General features: G+C 43.2%; 1 long non-coding RNA gene across 1 annotated transcript; it reads right to left on the bottom strand.

The window, feature by feature from the left end:
- On the bottom strand, positions 1 to 21,720 carry LOC138685885 (uncharacterized). The gene is made up of 3 exons (XR_011325262.1): positions 21,601 to 21,720; positions 5,509 to 5,692; positions 1 to 837 (listed from the first exon to the last, which is right to left on the bottom strand). It is a non-coding gene; the product is annotated as an uncharacterized lncRNA (long non-coding RNA).
- Between the last annotated feature and the right edge of the window lie 704 nt (positions 21,721 to 22,424).

The following is a 22,424-nucleotide window of genomic DNA, read 5'->3' as shown; positions in this document are numbered from 1 at the left end:
ACTCTGGCACGTGGGGAACAGTTGATTCTCTGAAGTCAAGTTTTTAAAGCACACTTGGCACATCCCCTGGGTTTGAAGTCACCCTCAATCTCCAAAATAAGTGTAAGTAAGTCAGAGAGATGCTTTCTATGGGTCTGACTCAGTAAAAAGCCCTGTCCTGCTGTGGCAGGAGGGAAGCCCATGCAAACGCTCGCAAGCCTCCCAAAATTGACTCTGGAGGTGAGGAGGGCTGCTGCGAGGTCTTAGAGGAGGTTGCTCTGTGTGAGAGCCAGATGGAGGTTTTATTGAATCCAGCCTTTGGGTATCGGCACAATAAAACACCTCCTGTAAACCAAACTCTTTCTCGCTCTCTTCCCCTTTCTTTCTTTTTTGCTCTCTCTTTCTCTTTTTCCTCCTACTGCAGTGAAAATTTGAGGAATGTTGTGAGTAGACCAAAACCATGGCACAGTGCGTGCTTATCTAAAGTTCAGTCAGAACAGAGTGACTCTCCTACCTTTGGATATGTCTGAAATTAAAATGTCATGGCTCAGATTCCCACTTTTGCTCATGATGAGTTATATCCTGTGCTACAAATCTTTCCTTGCAGTGACCGATGCTTTTCTGAAAGCGAGATGCAGTTGTGGAACAGATAGAGCCCATGCTATCTGTCTCCTTGCTCCACATGTATTTAAAGTGTATACATTTCTGTACTATATTTGCGTGTAGAATCGGTGTTTTCAGTGGCTCCACTGAAGGTTAAGGTCTAGATCTGAGGACAGGATTCAGATGCCGGCTTTTCTAAGTCTTATTTCAGAGGTGATGGCTGTGATCTTCCTCTGGAGGCACTGAAACTTAACACTTTAAAAAAAAAAAATAGTTAAAATGGAGTGAAAGCAAGCGAAAGATGTAGTTGGAGAGTTGAGGGGCATATATGCAGGACGGTATGGTGATAGTGGCTTTTTCTGTTGCATGCTATGAAAATAGCCCAGTGGTACCATCTAAGCAGTGTAGTTTGTTGGGCAAACCAGAATCTTGTTGGGATTATTTGCATCAAGCAAGAAACATTAATTTTTATCTATTTTCAGTATTTCTCTCTGATGTGCTGCTTTATCATTTTAGTCTCTGACATTATGACCTCAGATTTTAGGTCTGATTTTCAGCTACTGCCATACGACGGGTATGCCACAGAGCTATGAGGAATTCACGTCTAGTACAGAATACAGTTTTCCATTAGTGGAAAGGGACATCGTTCATGCTCTTAAGGACTGCGCTGGTTTCTACTCACTTCACACCAATATATTAATTCTGGATCCGACTTTCCTTAGGCCTGGCTGGCTGGAAGTTGTACTTTTTGTGTGCCGTCATAGTGGCTGACATTAGCGGGGAAGGTTTTCCTGGCAGCTCCTATATTACAGCAAAAGAGGCTAAAGTGGCCGCTGGAATTCCCCTTCTGCTGAGGAGATACCAGATTTCCATCAGGCATGAAAACTGGGTTATTTGTTTTCTGCTTGCAGGGGCGATTGTAGGACTAACATGTACTTCATTGGCAAATGATCCTGCCTAAAACTACCTACAGAATGTCTGAAGTTAGAAAGTGCTAGCGGAAGGTGCTTCTTCTGTAATTCTTAATTATAGTAGTACTTTTTCCTGCATAAGAAGCAACGGCTATGGCTCATAATTAAGGATTTTGGACTTACGGACCTGAATGATCCATTGTAAACTGTGAATGGCAACTGTGAAGTTCCGAAGCTTTGCAGATACCTTTATACTGTTAGAAACAGTTTTAAAAGCTGAAATAAAGCTTTAAATAGTTTTCCTGTGCCACGTCAAAACCAATGAAGTATCATCTCTGTCCACATGGTGGACAGTACCTTTTTTTTTTCGGTTTTGTTAAATCCATAGAAATACCTTAGTTCACATACGGATAAGACAGGTTTTCTAACTTTTTTGTATTCCTCCCAGGGCAGTTTTTAAGCTTAATTGAATTAATACAACTAGGGAAACTTTATTTCTTATAGCAGGACAAACCAAATGGCCCCATTCAAATACCCACTTCTTTCTTTTTGAAATTTGCTTCACAATTTAGATCAAGATTAAAAATTTCTGAGTGGGGAATTGATTTAATCATTAGGTGCAGCGTATTGCCAGACTAAATATCTGCAGCAGTTTAGTGAGGCATCAGTGGGTCTTTGTGGTCTCTTTTCTCAATTTAATCTGTAAAAAACTAAATGCTGCTTTGTTTCATTATCATTTAAGTGTTTTGGCAAAGACTTCAGCTAGATTTTACAGCCTTTCCACCTTTTCCCTCAAATTCCTGTAATCAGGCTCTTTTACAAGCTGGTATCTGATTATTCCTCTATTAGTTTCCCCAAAACATATCTTCTCAGAAGCAAAAGGTGATTAGAACCACTAATGCTGCTGGATTACCACACCCAGTACGGTCGCCTTTAAAAAGCTCCTGTTTAGAAAATGAGACAAAAGTCCAAAATTGGATGAGGATTTCAATTGTGGAAAAACCTGAGATTATAAAAATGCCTTTAATGTTCTTCTGTTCTTCCTATTTGCTTGAACTAGATCATTTTAGACATGATAAAAGGGATGTGCATAGGATGGATATTGCACACCACCAATAAACGGGATGCAAGAGCTTAAGGAGTTAGAGCAGGCTTTTGCCACCCAGCTGCTGGCTGCTAAATACTTCTTAAATTTTGATTTAATGACCAGTATAGATTTGCATAGAAAAAAGCAGTTGAGGAAGGAAAAATGCCGAAAATTTAATGTGTGTGGATACCACTACTATAAATAGATGTTTCCCCCATGCACCAGAAACATAGGGCAAGCATGGCTGTTTCAGCTGATATTTTAGCATTACTTTTTAGCATCAGCCAGGCTGCTGGTATTGATCCTCCTTTTCTTCCTTGCCAAGCACTTTCATTTTACACTTTGTAGCAATGAGGTGTTGGTGTAGTATTGCTAACTGAAGCATTCAAGACTCAAGTGTCAGGTGCCTAACATCATGAGTCTTAAACCGATGAGATTAGGAAAGTAATATGTGGGACTTACTCTCTCTCATTGCCTTCTAGCTTTTGAAATTGTTGGCTCTCTTTGGGTTACGTTTTACAAGATCTTCCTCCTCAGCCATAAGTATTAAAGGCATCTTCCTCTTCCTAGCCCCCTTTTAATGAAAACTGATATTGTCACCGGTTTCCGTGATTTCAGGAACTCTGTTTCATGGCAGACACTGTAAAAACATTGTTAAACTTGTGGTAAGAACATGGTGGCAGGAAAACTGTTACCAGAGAGTTATATGTCTCTGAGCTGTAAAAGGCATTTATAGATTGTGGTTGAGGGACACAGGGTCAAATATTGTAAGTCTTACCTCATCTGTACTTAGCTGAGTCCCTACCGACTTCGGTGGGAGCTCAGCTGGAGTGAAGAGATGAAGATGTGTCCTACTTAGAAGTTGAGACCCTGTCTTGTTGGCAGGGGTTGTTTTGTTTAGTTGTTATGATTTGGGAAGCGACAAGAGATAAACACTGCTCGGCGAAACAAAGGGAGCTATAACCAGGCCGTGCTCATTACAAAAGCATGATATTTAATGATGGGAATTAAACAGAGCAGAAAATACATTTTTTTCTGGTAGTTCAGGTGCTTCTTCCCCACCGCCTTTGCTGCACACGAGTCCGTGAGAAGCATTTAGATGTATTCAATTCAATCTATGATTTTAGGGCAGGATAATTTCTCATCCAGTTTTAGAAAAGAAAGAAACCAATCTTGTGTGGCAGAAAGCAGGTTTACCAAAGCGGGTTCTGATTTCAGCATTTCAGTGGATATAGGATCTTGTCTCAAGCATTTCTGTCAGGACCCCTTGGGGAAAGTGGGGGGAAGACAGGAAAAACAAAAAGATACAAAGGCAATTTTAAAAATTACATTTTAAAATGCCTTTTAATGAGCAACTCCGCTAAAAGCACCTGTCATTTACTTCCAAATAAGTTATCTTGAAGGTTTGGTGGATGCTTTACGATGGTTATTTGGGGCAGACCATATTATGTATAGTTCTGAGCACGCACAGTTTCCAACAGAAATCGTATTGAAATTCCTTGTGTAATACAGGTTCCTCACAGGAGCAGTGGATTTGGCCATCTATTCTGCATGGGTGTAAATCATACCGTCCAAAACCTCCTGCTCCCTATAGGGACTGAACAAGGTCCCATTTTGTCTCAGCCAGAACTATTCTGATAGCAGACCCTTTGACCAGCCAGACATCACTGTTGGCTACAAACGATAAGCATTTCCAAAAATCAGACCTTGCAGCTTCTTTGTTGGCTGGAGAGACTGGTCACTTCCAAGTGAACAACAGGAAAAAAAAGGGCAGACTCTAACCTTTATTATGTTGCTGTAATTCTGGAGAAATACTGTTAGCTGCAATTATTCCCAGAACTGAAAGCATCAGGGAAGGCACATGAAATCTTTATTTTTCTAGGCAATTTGATCTATAGTGCAGGGAAGAGTGCTAAATATGCAGAGAATTATTGCAAAGAATTTTAGGAAACATTCCTCTCCTTCTCTGTGTCCTGTGCAAGTCTTGTCTCTAATAACCCCTTTCTGAGATTGCTGCACGTGTATCTGTGTTCTGCCATGGAATAGATATATCCTGCTCAGTTGAAGCACAGTGAAAAACTCAGAGTAGAGGGATTTTTGGTCTTGTTTGAGCATACCCAGGGGAAAAAAAAAAATGCTTTTCTCTGTCTTTTTAGCATCTTAATTTAAAATAAACTGCCTCAAAACTATGATGCTGTAAAACAAAGGAAGAAGAAAAGTTCTTAAAGGAAATGCTCTTAAACATAAGGATATGAGATAATGAAACGGGCTACTGGGATAAGCATATTTATTGGGTTTGTTATGTATCAAATGTAACAAAAGTAAAGTGTCTGAAGAACTCCATGTGTGGTTCCTTCACACTCTTTGATCACACAATTCCCCCTTTAATTCAGATGCAGTAGAGCTTAAGTGGCTTCATTGATGTGTTAAGTGTGGAATGATTTTTGTATAAAATAAAAAAAAAAAAAAAAAAAAAAGGACCCCATTATGTGTCCAGAAAAGCCTTGTGTGCACTTGTTTATTGAGACAGGAAGTCGGTTTCCCACACCGAACAACAGTGCCGAAACACTGAAAAATTGTGTAGGGAAGAAAAGTAAAGGAAACTTAATTTTCTACCTGGCAGAAATCGGCCTCCGGAGGAAGAAGTAGACAATGAGATTGGGCTTAAACCGAATAATAGAGCCTGATTGATTTTAGGAAAATGCTCCACACCATTTATATAGGGGGTTCATGTGCTGCTTTTGTTAGTAAAATGCGAGGCTTTGGTACAAGCGTCTTTGTAGTCGGCCTGCTGCTTAAGTATTGCTTCCACTATTGCATTGCCCGGAGGAGAAAACACCCAGAAGAATGGCTGTCAGGTAGAAACGCAGCATTTAAATATATATTAAAAATAAAAGAACGGCAGACTACTTTTAGGTCACTTCTTACCGGTTAATCACTGACAGAAATCTATGTGAGGCCCTTTTGAACAAAGCCTCGGATGCTGCAGTGGTGTAAATCAGGATAGTTTCTTTTATCCGAGACAAAGGAGCTACTCGCCGCTCACGCACCTGGCGCTCAGGGCCAGCCTTCTAACACAGCAGCACAGCAAAAAATACCGTTTCTGTAAGACCTGAATTTTAATATTAAAATCGAGACAAAAAAATCAGAGGGAAAGGTTTTTAGGCTGGTAGTTAATATGTATCTACTAATACCTAGGAATTTTAACATGATTAATAGCAGGCTCCAGTATTCTGATGTATCTCAGTCTCCTATTTGGTCAGTGAGCGTTATGGGCTGAAAGTGAAATATCGAGGACGGGCATTTATGGGTGTTTTCGGAAGCAGCTGTAAGTCCCCAGAAGGGTCAGAAGTGCAGCGGGCCCAGTGCTGTGGGCTGAGAGCCCGGAGTTTTAATTGGAGGAAACAAACCCAAGGTCTGAGGAGCAAGACCGGCACAATGAAATCAAGTGACTTGCCAAAGGTCATGTAATTCGTTGGTAGCAGAGACCAGAATAAATATCAGAATTTGCAGGTTCTGTATTTTGCTGCAATTTCATATTTCCTGACTTTTCTCTCGTTTTATCCGGCAAATAATAATGTCGTCTACCTCTGCCACAGTAGTGTGCTTTTGTGCTCAGCGCTAAGGTCTCTTTTCGCTTTGGAAGCTTGTAAAAATGTGTGGTTTCCTAGACTCTGGTGCCAAAACCAAGGCTATTCAAAACAAACAAACACAAAAGCCCTCCAAAATGCAGGCTGGGCCTTTGTAAATATTACCCTGAGGTGGATTTGTGCAAAACGGTCACAGGGAAAAGACCCCCCCCGCTTCCCTTCGCCCCGAACTGGTGGGTTTGCAGGACCTCAGTGACAACCATCATCGGAGGTTCTCTGGAGCCGTTGTCCCTCCTGGGGTGAGAAGCGCTGCAGAGCACTTGTTCCTTTTACCTGAATGCCAAACCTCCCTCACTGATACATGTACTTATATGTAATAAGGAGGAATCTGAACTTAAGTATTTTTACCAGCCTCTCTTTAATCTTTGTAAGGCAAGACTTGGAGAGAAACTGCACGTTTTCCTAACACGCGTGCGCTCTCCCACTGACACACGCAGCTCCCCCTTCCACAACGCTGCTCTCCTGAGCCTTTTCCAGCCCATATAAAACTCTTCTTCCTTTCAGCACCATCTCCCCACACCCAGCACATTCCTTTCATGTGCACAGGCCGATGGCCTTATCTCTCACTCTCGCCCTAATTATGAAATGTGTGGTATGTTGCTGCTCCATGAGAACAGAGCGCGCTGCAACTGGGCAGAAGTTAAAGGACTCTTATTGCTCTTCAGGCAAGCCAGGTTCAGGGTTAACTGGCAGTCCTCGGTTGTTTTTTTTTTTTTTTTTTAATTTCTCTTTCCTTGAGAACAACAACAAAGAAAAGATAATTGAAACGATCACTAAACGCATAAGCTGTATCTTGCTTATGAGGATGGCTTAAGGAAGGTTGTTTGCACTGAGCTAACCTTTCTGGCACTGAATACGGGTCTGAAGCATTCGTACATTTGTTTGTCACACCTGACAGACACTGAGACGGTACAGAGGATTTGGATGCTGAGCTCCTGAGCAAGACCTGGGGCTCCGGCTGTTTCGGTCTTGCTGCATCTTGCCGTCAGCGCAGACATTTCTCTCTGTTCTCGAGAGCTGCAGGACCTCAGTACGTAGCAGGAGGCTTTCTGTGTCTGGCAGGCATGTGGTCCTTAAAATGCAACTGTCAGACACTTTGCAGTGGGATTTTCAAAGCGGATGACTACTGGCTTATGTCTGCTTCCACCAAAATTGTCTGCAGCAGCAAGACAGCTAGGCCAAGATACGAATGCCTTTGAAAATCCCACCGTGAAATGCTGTGTATCTGAGAGCTACATCTGAATGTTGCAGACGCCCCCTCTTCCCCAATTATTTAAAAACATAAGCTATACTGCGTTAGCCTGGTCATCCGTTCAAAAAGAGGAACATATTCGTGACCTGCCATCAATTCCTGCTTCTCCTGACCCTCCCCCTATCCCCACTTTGTCAGCCCTTAGTGAACCAAAAACTGGCTTCTCTGATTTGAATCATGATTCAGCCTGATGCGATTTGAAATGCCTGAATTCTTAACCCCCTGCATGATGGGATTTTATCTAATGGAAATGCCAGCAGCCTTTAAGTCAGGCATGGCAGCGTCTTGCCAGCCGCTATACCCAGCATGCTAAATAAATGATAAATATTGTTGCACATATGTTACATCTGTCAAAAGTCTCAACATCACGCAATCATCATGTGGCCTTTATAAGGTGATGAAAGGAGCAAAAACAACAACAAACCCCAGTGCAAACATCAGATAGGCATTAGACATTCTCTGCCAGTGCAAATAAAATATCCTGTTAGTGAAATGCGCTCGTAAGGAAGGGGGATGTCTTTTATTAGGTAAGGTAAAGAACTGAAAACAGTGGACATGCTGTGGATTCAGAGTTTCTCCAACAGGTCAAGTAGACGCCAGCTCCCCTGTGTCCTTATTCTGCAAGTGGGTGGGGTGCTGTTACTGTTTTCATTTAGGAGGTCCCAGGTTCTGCTTTTGAACACCGTGTTCAGGTGTGGGAGGAGAAGCGAAGGTAAATAAAGAAAACTCTTAAAGATGTTAAGTACCGATGTTACTTCTAAACGTCAGATGTGCGGTCCCACGTCACACCGAAACATTTCAGTCTGCTGAAGGTTGGTATATACTGTTTTACTCTTCCCCAAGGCCGGAATTTTTAGTATCTCTTGCTCTAGGAGGGCCGTTTGGCCAGTCGCAGAGAGCATTAAGGCAAGACCGCGCTCCGTCTTAACGCCACCGTTCAAGAACGTGCAAATTCCTTGCCTATCTGAGGTTTGCCAGGGTTACCTCGAAGGGCACCCCACTTCTGCAAAGGCCTTGTCCTGCCTGCGGGAGGGAGATAGATAGCAGGCAGGGGCTGAGCAGAGGGAGGAGAAGGCTGTCGGTATGCTGAGCCACGGCTCCGCTCCTCTGCACCAGCTGCACGCCGGGGAGGAAGGATGCTGAAGTGCTAATGCATCTTCCTTCCCTCCAGCAGAAATGAGTCGCTGCAGAGGAGCAGATCCTCAGAGGAGGGTTTCAGAGGCAGGGTCCCTCCTGAGGGGAGGAGTGGAGGGGAGGTGGAGCTGCTCCACCTCTTGCCCAAGGCTCTGCCTAAGGGCAAAATCTCAGCCCAAGAAACGTATTCCTCTCTCTCCTTCCCTCCTTAAAAATAAGGGTCACAGTGGCATTTGCCTTGAAGTCTATTAAAAAACATCGAACTCCCAGAGCGTGGCATGTGTGTTTCCTATTAAGAAGGCAGTTCCAGACTAATAACCATTTTTAATGGCTGTTGTTGTGCTTTGCACTAAACGATATCAGCTATTATTACATCAGAAAGGCAAAGAAGCCTGGAAAATTAAATGAAATCCTTCTGTGGAAATTTCAAAGGGGATCAAAGATGCTCCCCAGCTTTTGCTTGAGCCCAGGTGGAACATTTCCTAGTTCCGATGTAAGGTAGGGAACCCCTGGAAAAGTGCTTCTGCAGAAAGTGGGTATAATTTCCCCTTTCCTTCTTTGCCTTAAATCGAGTAACTGTTGGAAGTCAGAGAATTTACTTAACACAAATGGGAAACGAATCGGGTCCGCCGAGGCTTAGGAAGGTCAGTGCGACTGCGTGGACACTGGCAGAGGGCAGGAGGAATGGTGTTCGTTCAATCCCTTGAGCAGGAGTGCACACACGGGAAAATCCCAGCCAACCTAACCGGCTTGAAGTATCCTTCTAACATTGGATATGACACATACATCATCCCTCATTGATAGAGAATGGTGTTGGTTGTGACTTACAATCAGAATGCACTGACATCTAATTTCCTCTGTGTTTGCTCCTCCGTTCTGGTTGTGCGGATGCTGGCAGGAGTGAGTGGATGTGGCAGGTCTTGTAGCCTGTGGCTCTGACACCCGTGCACTCTCGTGTAGCGCGGAGCAGCCGAGCGGTGGTTTCCCAGCTGAGCCTGGGATAAAGCGTAAAGCCGAGGTCCCTGTTGACGAGGCTTCTGTCACTCGGAGGTAACCCAGTGTTAGAGCCCAGGGCAGAACTTGAACTAATAAACTCTGCTGGGCATGTCTGCATCTGAGCTAATTGTCTAGACTCACTGGTGCTCCACAGAGGAAATAAATACTACTTGCAGGATGTGATTCCTGTCATCCTAAAGTGCTTGTACAAAATAGGTCAGATGAGTTGTACCCTAAATATGGCTGTTTCTCTCCTTTGGCTGTAGTAGCAACCAAGGATGACTAGGTCTAAGAGTAAAGAACTCACCTTGAGAAACAAGACAAGAGGGAGAGCCAGGGACAGGTTTGTTGACGTTCACAATGTGTTTTGAATTAGTTGTAGGCTATGACTGCAAGTCGAGAAAAATTCAAACCAGCCTGATGGTATTGAAGCAAGTCAAATTTGGTTGAGGCCGAATGGTTTGTAATTTAGTTTAAGACCATGACTGTGAGTATGAAAAAATCCCAAACGGTGGGTCTTGCTGGCAAGTTGAGCATCTACTAATAACGCTGCAGTGAAAGCAGAGGGTTTTATCCTCAGGGCTCAGTCCTCCCAGGTTTCGAGCTCCCCAGATCTCCCACTACTTCCAGGTGGAAGGTGCCCAGCACTTCACAGGATCTCACCCTACGGATGGGCTGCACGCTCACAGGGATAAATCATCTTTGTCCCATTAACTTCAATGGAGTTACCTCCATTTAGACTACATGCAGAAGTACTTCTGGTATCTACAGAGAAACTCTAAGTCGGGGTGATCCATTTTGATTATTCTATTAAAAGGATGCAGCCTGCTTTCCAAATGCACAGAAATCTAACTAACGTAGTTGCTCTAATTAGCCCCTGCTGAAATTTCCACCGTGCTATTAAAATACGTTATACTCAAATGCAATGAAATGCTTGTAAATCAAGTGAGATATTAAAAATCCCCTTGGCTGCAGAGATGTGTTTATCATAAAGACTTTACCATCCTGAGTTTTGAAAAAAATGCTGTACACTGCTAAAGGAGTCAGGGTTCACAGGGAGGAGCTGTCTCTTTTATTGGATCGTCTCGTGGAGCTGAAGAAAAAAAAAAAAAAAAGAACAAATTTTCAGGCATGCAGACCCCTTCTCTGGACCAATGCAGGAATGAACACATATGAAATCACACAGGAACGAAACATTTACTGTAAACCCAGTTTGGGGGTGAAATGAGTCCAGTTGTCTGTGTGATTTCATTGCAGAGGTTTGGATCTGGCTTCACTCGTCCTGTGCCCAGTACTGCCTTCCTTTCAGAAGCCTTCAGCTGTGAGAACCATGCCTGTGCACACTGAGTTTCGTTGTGACATCCCTTCAGATACTGCTATCGTACGCTCCTTTTTTTAGCACGAGATATGTAAAAGTTCAGTTGTTTAGGCTGAAGGTGGGTGTTGTTCAGTGCACGTTCAGAACCTTCTCTCTGGGTTTCATTTCCCAGTTCAGGGTTGGGTTTGAATTAACCTAGATCTGAAAGGGAACTTCAGAAGATTATTGCTTGACTTGTGTTGAAAGTGGTGTTGAATCTCAATTTTTAAAAAAGAGTTTCTTAAAAAGGAAAACAGTACTTCTAAGTACTGTTAAGTTTCCATTTGACTAAGGAAGGGAGCTAGACTCTCATGTAATAAATATTACTTTAGGTCCTTTAAGGCTATTTCAGCAAGACTGGGGTATGTCAGGTGAAAACCTAATCCTAGAATTTATGCAGTCTTTGCTCATCGCTTGTTAAGCTTATATTTGGTTAATGAATTCCCAAAGACTTTTTTTCTTCTTTTCTTTCAGATCTGTTTGGCTAGATCCCTTTTGGGTACACACCCTCTCACTTAACACTCTGCTCTCTCCTCCCCTTCTATGTAAAGAACATGGAGAAAATGGACCCAATATATCTGAAATGTGTGAGGAGGTGGTAAGATTTATCCTCGGTCCAGTTTCAGAGAGGTTAATTGCCTTGCTGAAAATCAGTTAGGGAAGGCTGTGGCTAATCTTCAACCAAATCTCCCTTTCCAACATCACAGGAGAGCAAACCGGTTATTTTAAGAAGTTGTTACTTATGTTTATTCTAGCCAAATACTTACATCCCTCCTCTCTGACTTTGCTGTGGCGGCTGCGAGCGTTGCTATGTTGCTGAAGAGCCTTCCTCTTTACAACAGTTGTGCAGAAATCACTTTCCTCTGTCATTCCTTTTCGGCAGCAGCAATTTGTTATTCGCCAGAAATAGCTGCAGCTTAGCACCTGTTGTGCAGCCCGAGAGGCTATCATCTGGCGCTACACAAACAGAACTTATGTTTGCAGGACTGGACCAGGATCGTCTCGGTTTTTCGATAGAATTCTCCTTCTGTTTTACCAGACAAATAATCTGTTGCGACTCTTATTGCTTCTTATCTTTTGCAGCTTGGACTGGTTCCATGCACCATTTTGTTCTCAAAGATGCCTAAGCTGATTCTTCAGCGCTAGCCAAAACAAATGAGAGTCTTGGCTGGCGGCATGGTAGCAGCAGCTGGTTTCACTATGGCTCCCTACACCTAACGCTGGGGCAGCTTTGACTTAGATAAAGATCCTTTTCCCTCATTAGGGGACTGGGAAGCACTGGGGAGCAGGCAGGAGGGAAATGAAGTCCTGGAAAGTTGTTCAGCTGATCCTGTTTTTAGTGGAACAGTGGAAGTCTTTATTAGAGATGTTCATTTATTGTGTGTTGTCCCAAGGCATCTGTCACGACAACCTCTCGAGAAAGAGCGGGGTTGAATGGATAGGGCAGAGGACTGGGAACTGAGACACCCAGGATCTGTCCCAGACACTCACCTGCTGTGTGACTTTGAGTTTTCCCTGCCTTGCCTTGCCGTCCCCATTCAGGCTGCCAGAACTTCACAGCTGGAGCTGGCTTCTGTTACGTGTCTGTACAAACTAACATAAAAGGCGCCTGGTCCCAGCTGGGCCCTATAAGTATTAGTGCAATGCAAATAGCAATATATATTGTCCAATTTATCAGTCCTGGTAGATGCAGTAGAGAGTACAGCATCCCCAGGAGATTTTTAATGCCTACAGTGAACACAATTTGAATCAGAAAAACAAAGAGAAGGTGTAGAAGAGAGATGGTGATTAATGAATAAAGAGTGCAGCAAAAGACAAGGTCCAGCAAGTTTCTGAACTTCTGAAAAGTTCAGATCTAGACTCAGTCTGGATCTGAGCTTTCTGATTCAGTACTACCAGTCACTACTACATAGGTGCGAAGCAATTAACAGGAGCTGATAAAGTTCTCAACTTCTGTTTTGCAGATTGAAACCCTCTTTTCCATGCTGCATGTGTCCCTTCACCTGGACTGGAATGGTTAGGAAAAAGGGGGGGGCCTTTTAATTGGGAAGGTCACAGTAAGCCAGACAGGTTTTGGGACTGCCTATGACTTTGGGCAGGTTCCCTGGTCTCTCACTGATTCCCCTTAATGCCCCATCTGTAATAATAGCATTTTCCTACAGCTTCTGTAGGGCTGTTGTGGGATAAAGATAATAAAACTAGCAAGGCGTTTGGCTGTATAGAGACTGTGAAATTTTGATGGATAGATAGATAGATGGATGGATGGATGGATGGATGGATATGTTCCCTTTGCAATATGGGAAGGCCAAGCCGGTCGAAAACTTCTAGACACACTGTCTCTTCTGAGCCAAAAGAACATTATGTCACTGTGAAAATGCCACGCATTTTATTTTAAAAGGACATTATGGCAAGGCTATAATCAGATCTCTTAGTGCCTTAGACAGCTTCAGAACCTGATTCAATAAAAACATGGCTGGACTCCAGCATTATGAGGAGAAGCAGGCTATCTGTGGGGACTTATCTCTGCCTGTAAAACCCCTCTTTCGGAGCGCTTTGGAGTCCAGGCTTCTCTTGTCTGTTTGCTATTGAACAGGGATTTTGTGACGGGGACACCAAAAAAATATAGCAACGTGATATGATATGATGTTTGGGTGGGGAAAGCTAATTGATTTGACAGTTAATCAAAAACTACTAAGGGAAAATCAATATAGAGTAAAACAATCTAGTCTTCTGTTCTATATCGTATTCCCAGTGGCATTGTTGATTGTATAGCATCAATGTCATCTATTTTAGATGGAAATGTTACCAACTATAATGCCACTGTTGATGTTTCAAAACGATTCTAATCTCATTTCAATAATAGCTTCTGTCTCTCTTAGTGACACACATGCCATAACATTCTTGGCTAAATTGACAGCACTAATAACACACTTGGTTTTTATATTATTCGGACCACTGTCTGCATTTTTGAGCATTCACGGTATTGCACAGTACGAAGGGCCTGCATATCCCTCAAAAGCTTCAGGTAAATGAGTGCCGGTAGTGTTCTCACAGCCTGCCTGGACATTGCCAATGCTGTGCTGGCACTTTGAGAGTCAGCTCCTTGGTTAAGAGGGATTTGGGGGCCAAATGGAGGCCCCCAAGCTTGAAAGGTTTGCCTGGAGGCAATTTACTCAAGGTCACAGAGAGTAATTCAGGAAGGGCAAGGTTAGGGCCAAGATGATGGCCAGTTTTGTGGTTTAACTGCCGGACTATGTACGTCCTCCTGAGGTCTTGAGTCTTTAAAAGTGGACTGAAAAAATCCCACAGGGAAATTCCTTGCTGGTTTTCTGGAAACTCTTCCTTCGCATCAAACCCTGACATACCAAACTCAAAGCCTCTTGTGTGGTTTTATGGCACATTTTGTTTTCATCCTGCTTGCAATCCAGAAATGAAAAATAAATGTGCCAACAGCCCAGATGCTGCAATGATGGGCAAAGGGTGAGATGGACACCTCATGATGAATCAAGTTCTCCAGACAAAGCAGGGAGTTTTCAGTTCCTGGATGTCTCATTCAGATTAAATTCAGAGTACAGCTCATAGTCCTTTCTTGGATGGACCAAGTGGTAATTTGACTTCAAAATTTAAGGAGGTCTCTAGAACTTCTTGTGGGGAAAAATCTGGTCTCTTAGCATGTTGACTGCCTTTCCCCAACATTCTCCTGTGCTGGGTTGAGCAATAAATGCACTGACCAGGCAAAACACTTAAGCAGATGCTTAGCTACACACCTACTTTCAACTCTGCTGAGCACGGCTCAGGCTTAAATTTTAGCAAATAGAAAAGTCTCTTTGGAGTCAATGGACTTCAAGTCTGTGCTGAATTCTAAGCATGGACTTTGCCAGAGCCCTGCACTTGAACCTGTACAGTACGTAACTGGGAACACAGAAACAAAATCTTTCAAATATATCCTTCATTTAAAACAGCTTTCCTCTTCAATTATCAGCTGTGGATTTAAATGGGATGAAAATTCAGTCTTTTCTTTCTGATTTTATCTTCTCTCTTCTCCTGTCTTTTGCAGGGGAATTTTCCCTTTATTAACTTTTTGAGCATAAAATGCAGAAAATAAATGAACAAACAAAACCTGGAGCAATATGTGAGATCTTTAAACTAATTCAGCAGTCATTATTACTGACATCAGGAGAAAGAAATGCAAGAATACGAGTCTATTGCTTTAAGCTGGGATTTTCAGAAGAGCCTGTTGGAGTTTGGCACTCAAATCCCATGAAATCCCCTTTATACTTTTCACTTCTTTTTCTTTTCTTTTAATTCATTTTTCTTTGACATGGGAAAGGCCCGGTGCATTTTGTTAGTGTACGTTATTACACGATGTTTAGGATCAGCATCTAGGATTAAAGCAAGTTCAGAGCCCTCATAGTACACAAAGTAATAGACAGTTCCTTCTCTGAAGATGTGAATCTGTGGATGGATGTGCAGTTGTGGAGGCAGGTTCGGTACTTAACATACCAGCTTCTCAAGCTGTTTGTTACCTCCCAATGGCTGATTATTTTTTTTTTCAAGTGCTGTTTTTGGCCGTCCTGGCTGAATTTGCACTGAAGCAGATCAGGAGTGTTCCCTCAGACATTTACAGCACTTCTGCTCTGGGACAGAAGTGCTGAAGGGAGGGAACAACAAACAGGATGGTTTCCCAGACTTGCCTATGCCATCGCTAGATAGATAAGGAGGAGGGAAACAGGACACAGAAGTGTGATGCTTTGTGAACAGAGGGCGAGAGGATGGTGAAGAGGAAGCCATGATGGGGAACAAGGCAGCTGTAATGAGGCAGAGGATGAGAAAGGCAGGGGCGTAATGTGGAATATAGCCACATTATAGACACGTGTTCAAGTGATACCAGTGTTTTTCAGCCCAAGGGCTTGTTGTTGTCAGGTTCCTCCATGAATCTTTTCAGCCAGAAGACACAGCTGATGCATCAGACTTAAACGTGCTGAACGGTGAACGGCTGGTTAGCAGTGGCCACGTTGGTACCTATTTCCTGGTATGCCTTGGAAGGAGTGCATGTTTAAGTTATAAACTGTTTTGTGATACTGCTTCCTTGTTGTGCCTAGTGTAGGGTCCTGCGGATCCCACACTGCAGCTCATAATTAAAGTGAATAGCCATATCCCACTACCCTGAACACAACTTGCAGGGGGGCACAGGGGGCATGTTTTCTTATTTCCCAACTGAGGAGCAACTTGTGTTTGTATTACAGTAATATTTTTGTCATTTGTGGCAAAACACCTATCCTGTTGGGACAAGCCACCCTGAACCTTCCTGGAGTTAGTTGAGCCTGCCCTGAGCTCTGTTCTTCTTCCTTTTCCTGACAGAGGAAAATTTATATTTTCTAACACACCTAGTAGAATTTTTGGCTTTGTGTCTCATTTTAGTACATTGGAATCACATCTTCAGCACAAAGCAGGGGTATGAACTAGATTCTCTGCCCTTGTGATCAAAGCTCCAAAAGATTTCAAGACTGTAGCACATCTTGGATTTTTGGTTTCCTATGCCAGTCCTTCCCTCAGTCTGGCAACCACTGTGCTGATTTCTGACCTCATTACAGTCTCTCTTATGAAGATGAGGTACCAAAATCTAATGCCTGATGTAGCCTCTGAAGTACGGTTGTATGCTATACTGGTCTGACCTTTTCATTATTCTGCAGTTTGACTGACTGACTATCCCAGCCCTTTCCCACAAGTTGAGGAGGCTGTAATCATTGGAGGAATGGAGCTGCTAGATAATCAGCATACAGAATGCCGAAAAGGTCAGGATAATCCAGTATACATAACAGATGGATGCACAGATAGGTAACGCACAAGCAGAACTTCAGGACTAGATATGTGTTTTCTAACCTTCAAAGAAAGTTGTATTCTTTCTCCTATTCCCTCCCTGCCCAAAGAAACCCACAGACTTGTTATTTGTTATTTTAAAAATGCATATAGTCTTTACAATTTTTCATATACTGCAGACAAAATGCATTTCCTGCCTGGCTGTCTGCAGGACAGAAGTGACAAGGTTCAGGGGAAAATACTAGAAACCTTTTAGCATTTTTTTCTTTCAAAAAATGATTTCAAACATCTTATGTCTGCTCAGTTTTTTACTCTTTTCCTTTTTTAAAAAAATATGGAAAAAAGGTATTTAAAAAGGATATTTCAAGAGGAAGCTTGTTAAAAATTGCAGATAGAGTACTGTGAGTCGTTCTCCCTTTTCCCACCAGAGAAACAGTATCACCAAGAGATAAGAAGGGAAAACGAGAGAGATTTCTAAAAGCAGTGTTTTGTTCTGTTCTCTGAACTACAGGACTGAAGATTTGAAACCATGACAAATTACCGCTTTTCTTCTGAACATTTCGTGGCCCAATATCTAATATTTCTTATTATTACCCCTCCTTCAGAATAGTACAAATTACTTAGCTGCAAGGAGATACTAAGGTACAGTATCACTGTACTGAAATCAAGATACCTGAATTTATCACAGGACCTAGGTAGATATACTAGTCCAAATTCACATGCCTAAGAGCAACAGAGGGACATAATTGAAGAATAAAATCTAAATAATATGCAGGAGGAAGTTCCATGTTATTACAAATCAGTTTGGTTATCTTCATTAATCAAGCTAGAAATCAGTTCTCTCCTTTCTTAGAGGTTTCCTTCGCAAGATTCAGTGTAACCCAAAGGGTAGAAAATAATTACCTGCAATTAAAGAATATGCAGGACAATCCAAGGTCAAGGTGAAGCTCTAGGGATCTTTCATTAGCCACTTTAAGGCAGGTTGACAGTAGGCTGATAAAAATTCTGACCTTTGTTATTTTGTTGTCTAAAAGAAACTGAACCTCGTTCAGCAAAGAAGGAGGGTATATTCCTCTCGTCATTCCTCGTGAGATAGAGTCACACGGATGATTTTTAGTCACAGCAAAGTTTGTTGAGCTAAAACCCCTGCAGACTGTTCGCCTCAAGCACCTGGCTGAGCAGGGTCTAAAACCTGGGAACAATGTTCGGTAGCGGATGCTGATTCATTCGTGACTTGTTTGCCATGATATTGGTTGTCTCTGTCCCATTTCTGCTACGGGAAGGTGCCTGGCAGTAGCATTTCTTTTTGTCACCGAAGAAACAATCCCTCCCTCCTGGTCCTGTCGACACCACTTGCCTTGCTCAGGTCTTCATCAAGTCCCCATATTGATTGCTCCAGTTTGCTTTATGAGTTAGTCCTTCAGATGTTCTATGCACAGCTCCTTTGTAAGAGCTGTGCAAGGTCAGGCGTCGGTGTCCTGGCCTGCTCAAGCAGTAGCAAGAAACGCAAATCTCTTCCGAGTTCCTGCATGAAGGAAGGGGAAAACTAGGACTATGTATATACCTGGACCCAAGCCAGCCCCTGTGCCCTTCGGTTTTCCTTCAGATTTCAGGGGCCAGTACACCATTTCTCTCCCTGAAATCACAGGTGATGAAACGTTTCTCAGGGAACACTGATGCAAGGGACAGGACTGAACCTGGATCTCCTGCTGGTTGGAGGAGGTCTCTAGCCTCTGGAATAGCGTATATTAAAGCAGAACCTCTTTGTGTCCTAGTTTAGGTACTGAATGCCATCTCTGGTTTGAATCTGGCCCTTTTTTCTCAGCCTGCAGGGTGTCTGAGGCCAGATCCTCAGTTAGCCAGTTTGATCCTTTTTTGGCTTCTAAGTCAGCCTGCACCTTGTGGTGCTCAGGTACTGGTTTACTAATTATCCCTACCGTAGGCTCGGGAGAGCAGGTGGAAGGGTCGGTGTTAATTGTGCCCCGAGGCTGTGATGTCCTCTCCCTAATCAGCTGCCCTCAGCAGCTATGTTTTTGAAGCAGGTTGGAGGCGTTCACTACCCACTTGAGCACTAAAAAAAATTAGCTCTCCTTTGACTGGCATCTTAAGATGTTTTGCTTCAGGCCTGGACAGTTCATGACAAAACAACCAAATACTCGGTGTTTCCACGGTCATTGTCCAGTGCTCATGCTTAACCCATCCTGTGCCATAATGAAACATGGCCATTGCTTCGCAGGAATTACTGTGTGCTTAGTAATTGCATCTCAATGGATGGAACAGGTCATTTCCACATGATCACTTCGGGCTGGAACCATACTGCAGTCTTACATTTGGCTAATTCATATGAAGGCTGACTGGATTTATTTGGGAGTTCGCTAGCCAGCCACAGATAATTGGTTTTATTCCTTTTGCAATCGCTATAGCACTGTGTATGACTTCCCATACTGAACTGCCATTTGAATGCATCTTAATCTTCCTTTCCTTGCAGTGTCATTTTTTCCATGAGGGTAGCGAGGGTTGAAATATTCATGTTTTTGTCTCTTTCCCTACAGTCAGATATACCATCACGGTCTCCCGCAGTAGGAGGGCAGATGTCACCTCCTGCCACCTCTTTCATGAAGATTGATGCCCGTTCACTTCTTTCTTTCCGTGTAACTACCTATCCACTACACATTTAGCAGATGTAAAGCTGCATAGTCTACCTGAAGAGGGTGAAGCTTCAGGCGGTAGTGCCAGTGGACAACCTGATAGCGTCAGGCAGAGCGGGATAAATCTCAGAGAGGTCTGTCTATCTAATAACTCTGGACCTAGTCTCAGTTAACTACCTATTCAGCGCTGAACTGTCTGTCTCAGTGGAGAGATATGAGCACTTCCAGAGGATGATTTATTCTGTCCTAATAGGAGTGCTTAAGAGCAGTGGGATGAATTGCCGTTTGGTACCGTCTTTTCCTCCATTGTGTGATGACAGAAGACTGTAGGTAGATATACGTATATTTTACAATCTTAGCTGGCTGTGGTGACGTCCATATGTGAGAAGACTGAGGAAAGGGAGGCTGGTCCTGCTTTGTTTCATTTCTTTTCTGCTACAATTTCTTTCTCCCGTGTCTCCTTTGACTTCCGGAGACAATACAGGAGAGATTTATTACTAAGACAAGATGTCAAATTGCTGCGATTAGATCCAGGTTAAATCTATAGTTCCTCTCAGCCCCACTGGCTCTTCCTACCTATATTCCAAACCCCAAGGGAGAACAGCTTATGAGCTCAAAACTCAAAGGAAAACGAAGCAGCTTTAGGGAGTGAGAACTTTGTGAAATGGGACCTAAATTAATCCCTGCTGTAAATCCATCGTAGTCCTAGAAAGATTGGGCTGAGAGCAATGCAGGTGATGAACAGTAGGCAAAGGCATAGTACAGGCTGACTTACTTCCCTGCAAAACCTATCTTCTATCATAGTCATTGCTGGTCACGTTATACAGCCCCTGTATTTAATAACATTGGGATGGATAGCAGTAAACTTACTGATTCTTACTCGTCAAGGTACTCCTTAAATCTTAGGGGCACTGCTCTGTCCTTCCAGCAAACAGCACTCAGATCAAATTGCAAAGCAAGTTTCCAGAGCTCTCTGCTGCCTTTGATTGCTGCTGTCTTGCATTACTACATTTTATCCTGCAACTTCGACTGGATGGTGGGAGGTATCAGCACAGAAATGTTTCATGAGTGAAGGGGCAAGGGATGAGTGTAGTTAAAGGACACAACTGGGGAGACAGGGAATATCCTCTGCTCCCCCGACCCCCTTTAGAGGTAGGAAAACTGAGAAGTGGAGCTCTAATGCTAAGGTTGGATGGGGAATCTGTGGCAACAGTAAGGATAGACCTGTCTCCTGAGAGTCCTGTGTCCCTCCCTCCTCCAAAGGGGTGTGTGTACCTGTGGAGCTCCACCTTGGCTCGCTCAGCAGGGAAAGAACAGCCACAAAAATTGGCTTCACATCAGTGCTTGGAAAAGGAATGCCCCAAGCCCTGGTTTGTAAATCTGCAATACCTGTACTTTTGCTATGAGCCAGAGCTCATGTCTGAAGAACAGCCTGGCTGCCTGAAACAGAGGATTTGCCTTGCCACCTTCCTTTGAATGCTACACCATGACCATTATTACTTTTTCTCCTCTTCCACGGCAATAATCTGAATTTAAGCAGAACAGGTACGGCACATTAATTTTTAATATGATAAATTTGGCAGCTAGTTAAACAAACAATTTGAATTTAACCTCTACTGCCATTTAACTATAACTGAAGTCAAAATACAGTCCTTAAAGAATCCAAAATGAATACGGAGTGTACTTTCTGTGACTGTTTTGATCGTTTGAAAACAATTGAGTCTCAGGAAGCAATTACAATGAACCAAACTGCTTGTGTAACAGCCAGGTAAGAGAATATTCAGGTTACAATGAACTCCTTTCGCATAATAAAGCAGAGTATATAGGTTATTAATCTCAACTGAGCAAGGCTTTCTTAACTCATGCCATTGTCCAGACTAGGGTTAAAGCATTCTGAATGAGTGGACAGCCAAAAAGAAAAATTCAGTACCCATTCCTGGACAGTTTGACACCAAAGAGTTGGTATTGATCCAGAAAAGGAAAACAAAAATGATTTAAAGGACGTGGTTCATCCCAGATGGAAGAGATCTGCTGAACTGTTTATTTCACCTCTGTATGCTGTCGCTCCTTTGCTGCTCTGGTGGGAAGGAACCAAGGAAGCTCGAGTCCCAGCTATGCTTGCCCCATCTCAGTGGACAGTCAAAGCAATTTTTAATTCCTCACCTTTTCGGGAGATAGTTGGAGCTTAGGCTACAAAGGGTCAAGACAGGTCCAGCACACACCAGTCATAGTTCCACGTTTTCTTTTCTATTATCTGATCCATCCTATAAGACCATTCCAGCAGCTTGAAACCACCAGAGAATATTAGATTCCAGTCTGTCCTGTTTTCCCGTCCTACTGCCACCACCTATTAACACTTAACAGACCACAAAGCACCACATTTTCATCGGGCAGCCTGTGCCGGTCCTGTGCAGAGACAGCAGGGAGATGAAGGCACTGCCAGCTCTCCTGGCTCTTCCCAATCCTGCTTTTGAGGGATGAAGAGGACTTTCCCTATGGCAATTAGCCCCACACTTTCTTTTTTCCAACCTTCCTTAAAAAAAAGCCCCCCTGCTTGTGTCTAATGTCCTTCCTGAACACATTGTTGGTTGTTGTCCTTCTTCTCAGTCTACCTGGCTGCAGTACAATTAAAAAGAAAATTAACATTTCTCCCACAGGCAGCTGAATTCATCCTTGTTGCAAATCCCAGGCAGTTTGTACCTTTTGGGGGCTTTTTTTAATGCCCTTTGGCATCCCTGCATGAACTCATTTTTGGGTTACCCATTCACATGATGAACTTGATACATAGGAGCGTGGATAATCGTGTTACTGAATCCAGGGCCAACTACAGGGGAGGACCATTAATAGCTGCCCATGCCGAGACAACATGGCTCCATCCCCTTGCCATGAGTCATTCCAGCTGCTTGAAAATGCTATCTTTGTAGATTCCCCTTTGGTCAGGAAGAGGAGTATGGAGATTGCTTCAGTTCAGCAGTGAAAATATCTCC

This window comes from Haliaeetus albicilla, chromosome 7, assembly GCF_947461875.1.
Source record: "Haliaeetus albicilla chromosome 7, bHalAlb1.1, whole genome shotgun sequence".
In the NCBI taxonomy this organism is placed as follows: Eukaryota; Metazoa; Chordata; class Aves; order Accipitriformes; family Accipitridae; genus Haliaeetus; species Haliaeetus albicilla.
The sequence above is the reverse complement of the archived record's forward strand: the minus strand, read 5'-3'. Positions and strand labels throughout refer to the sequence as shown.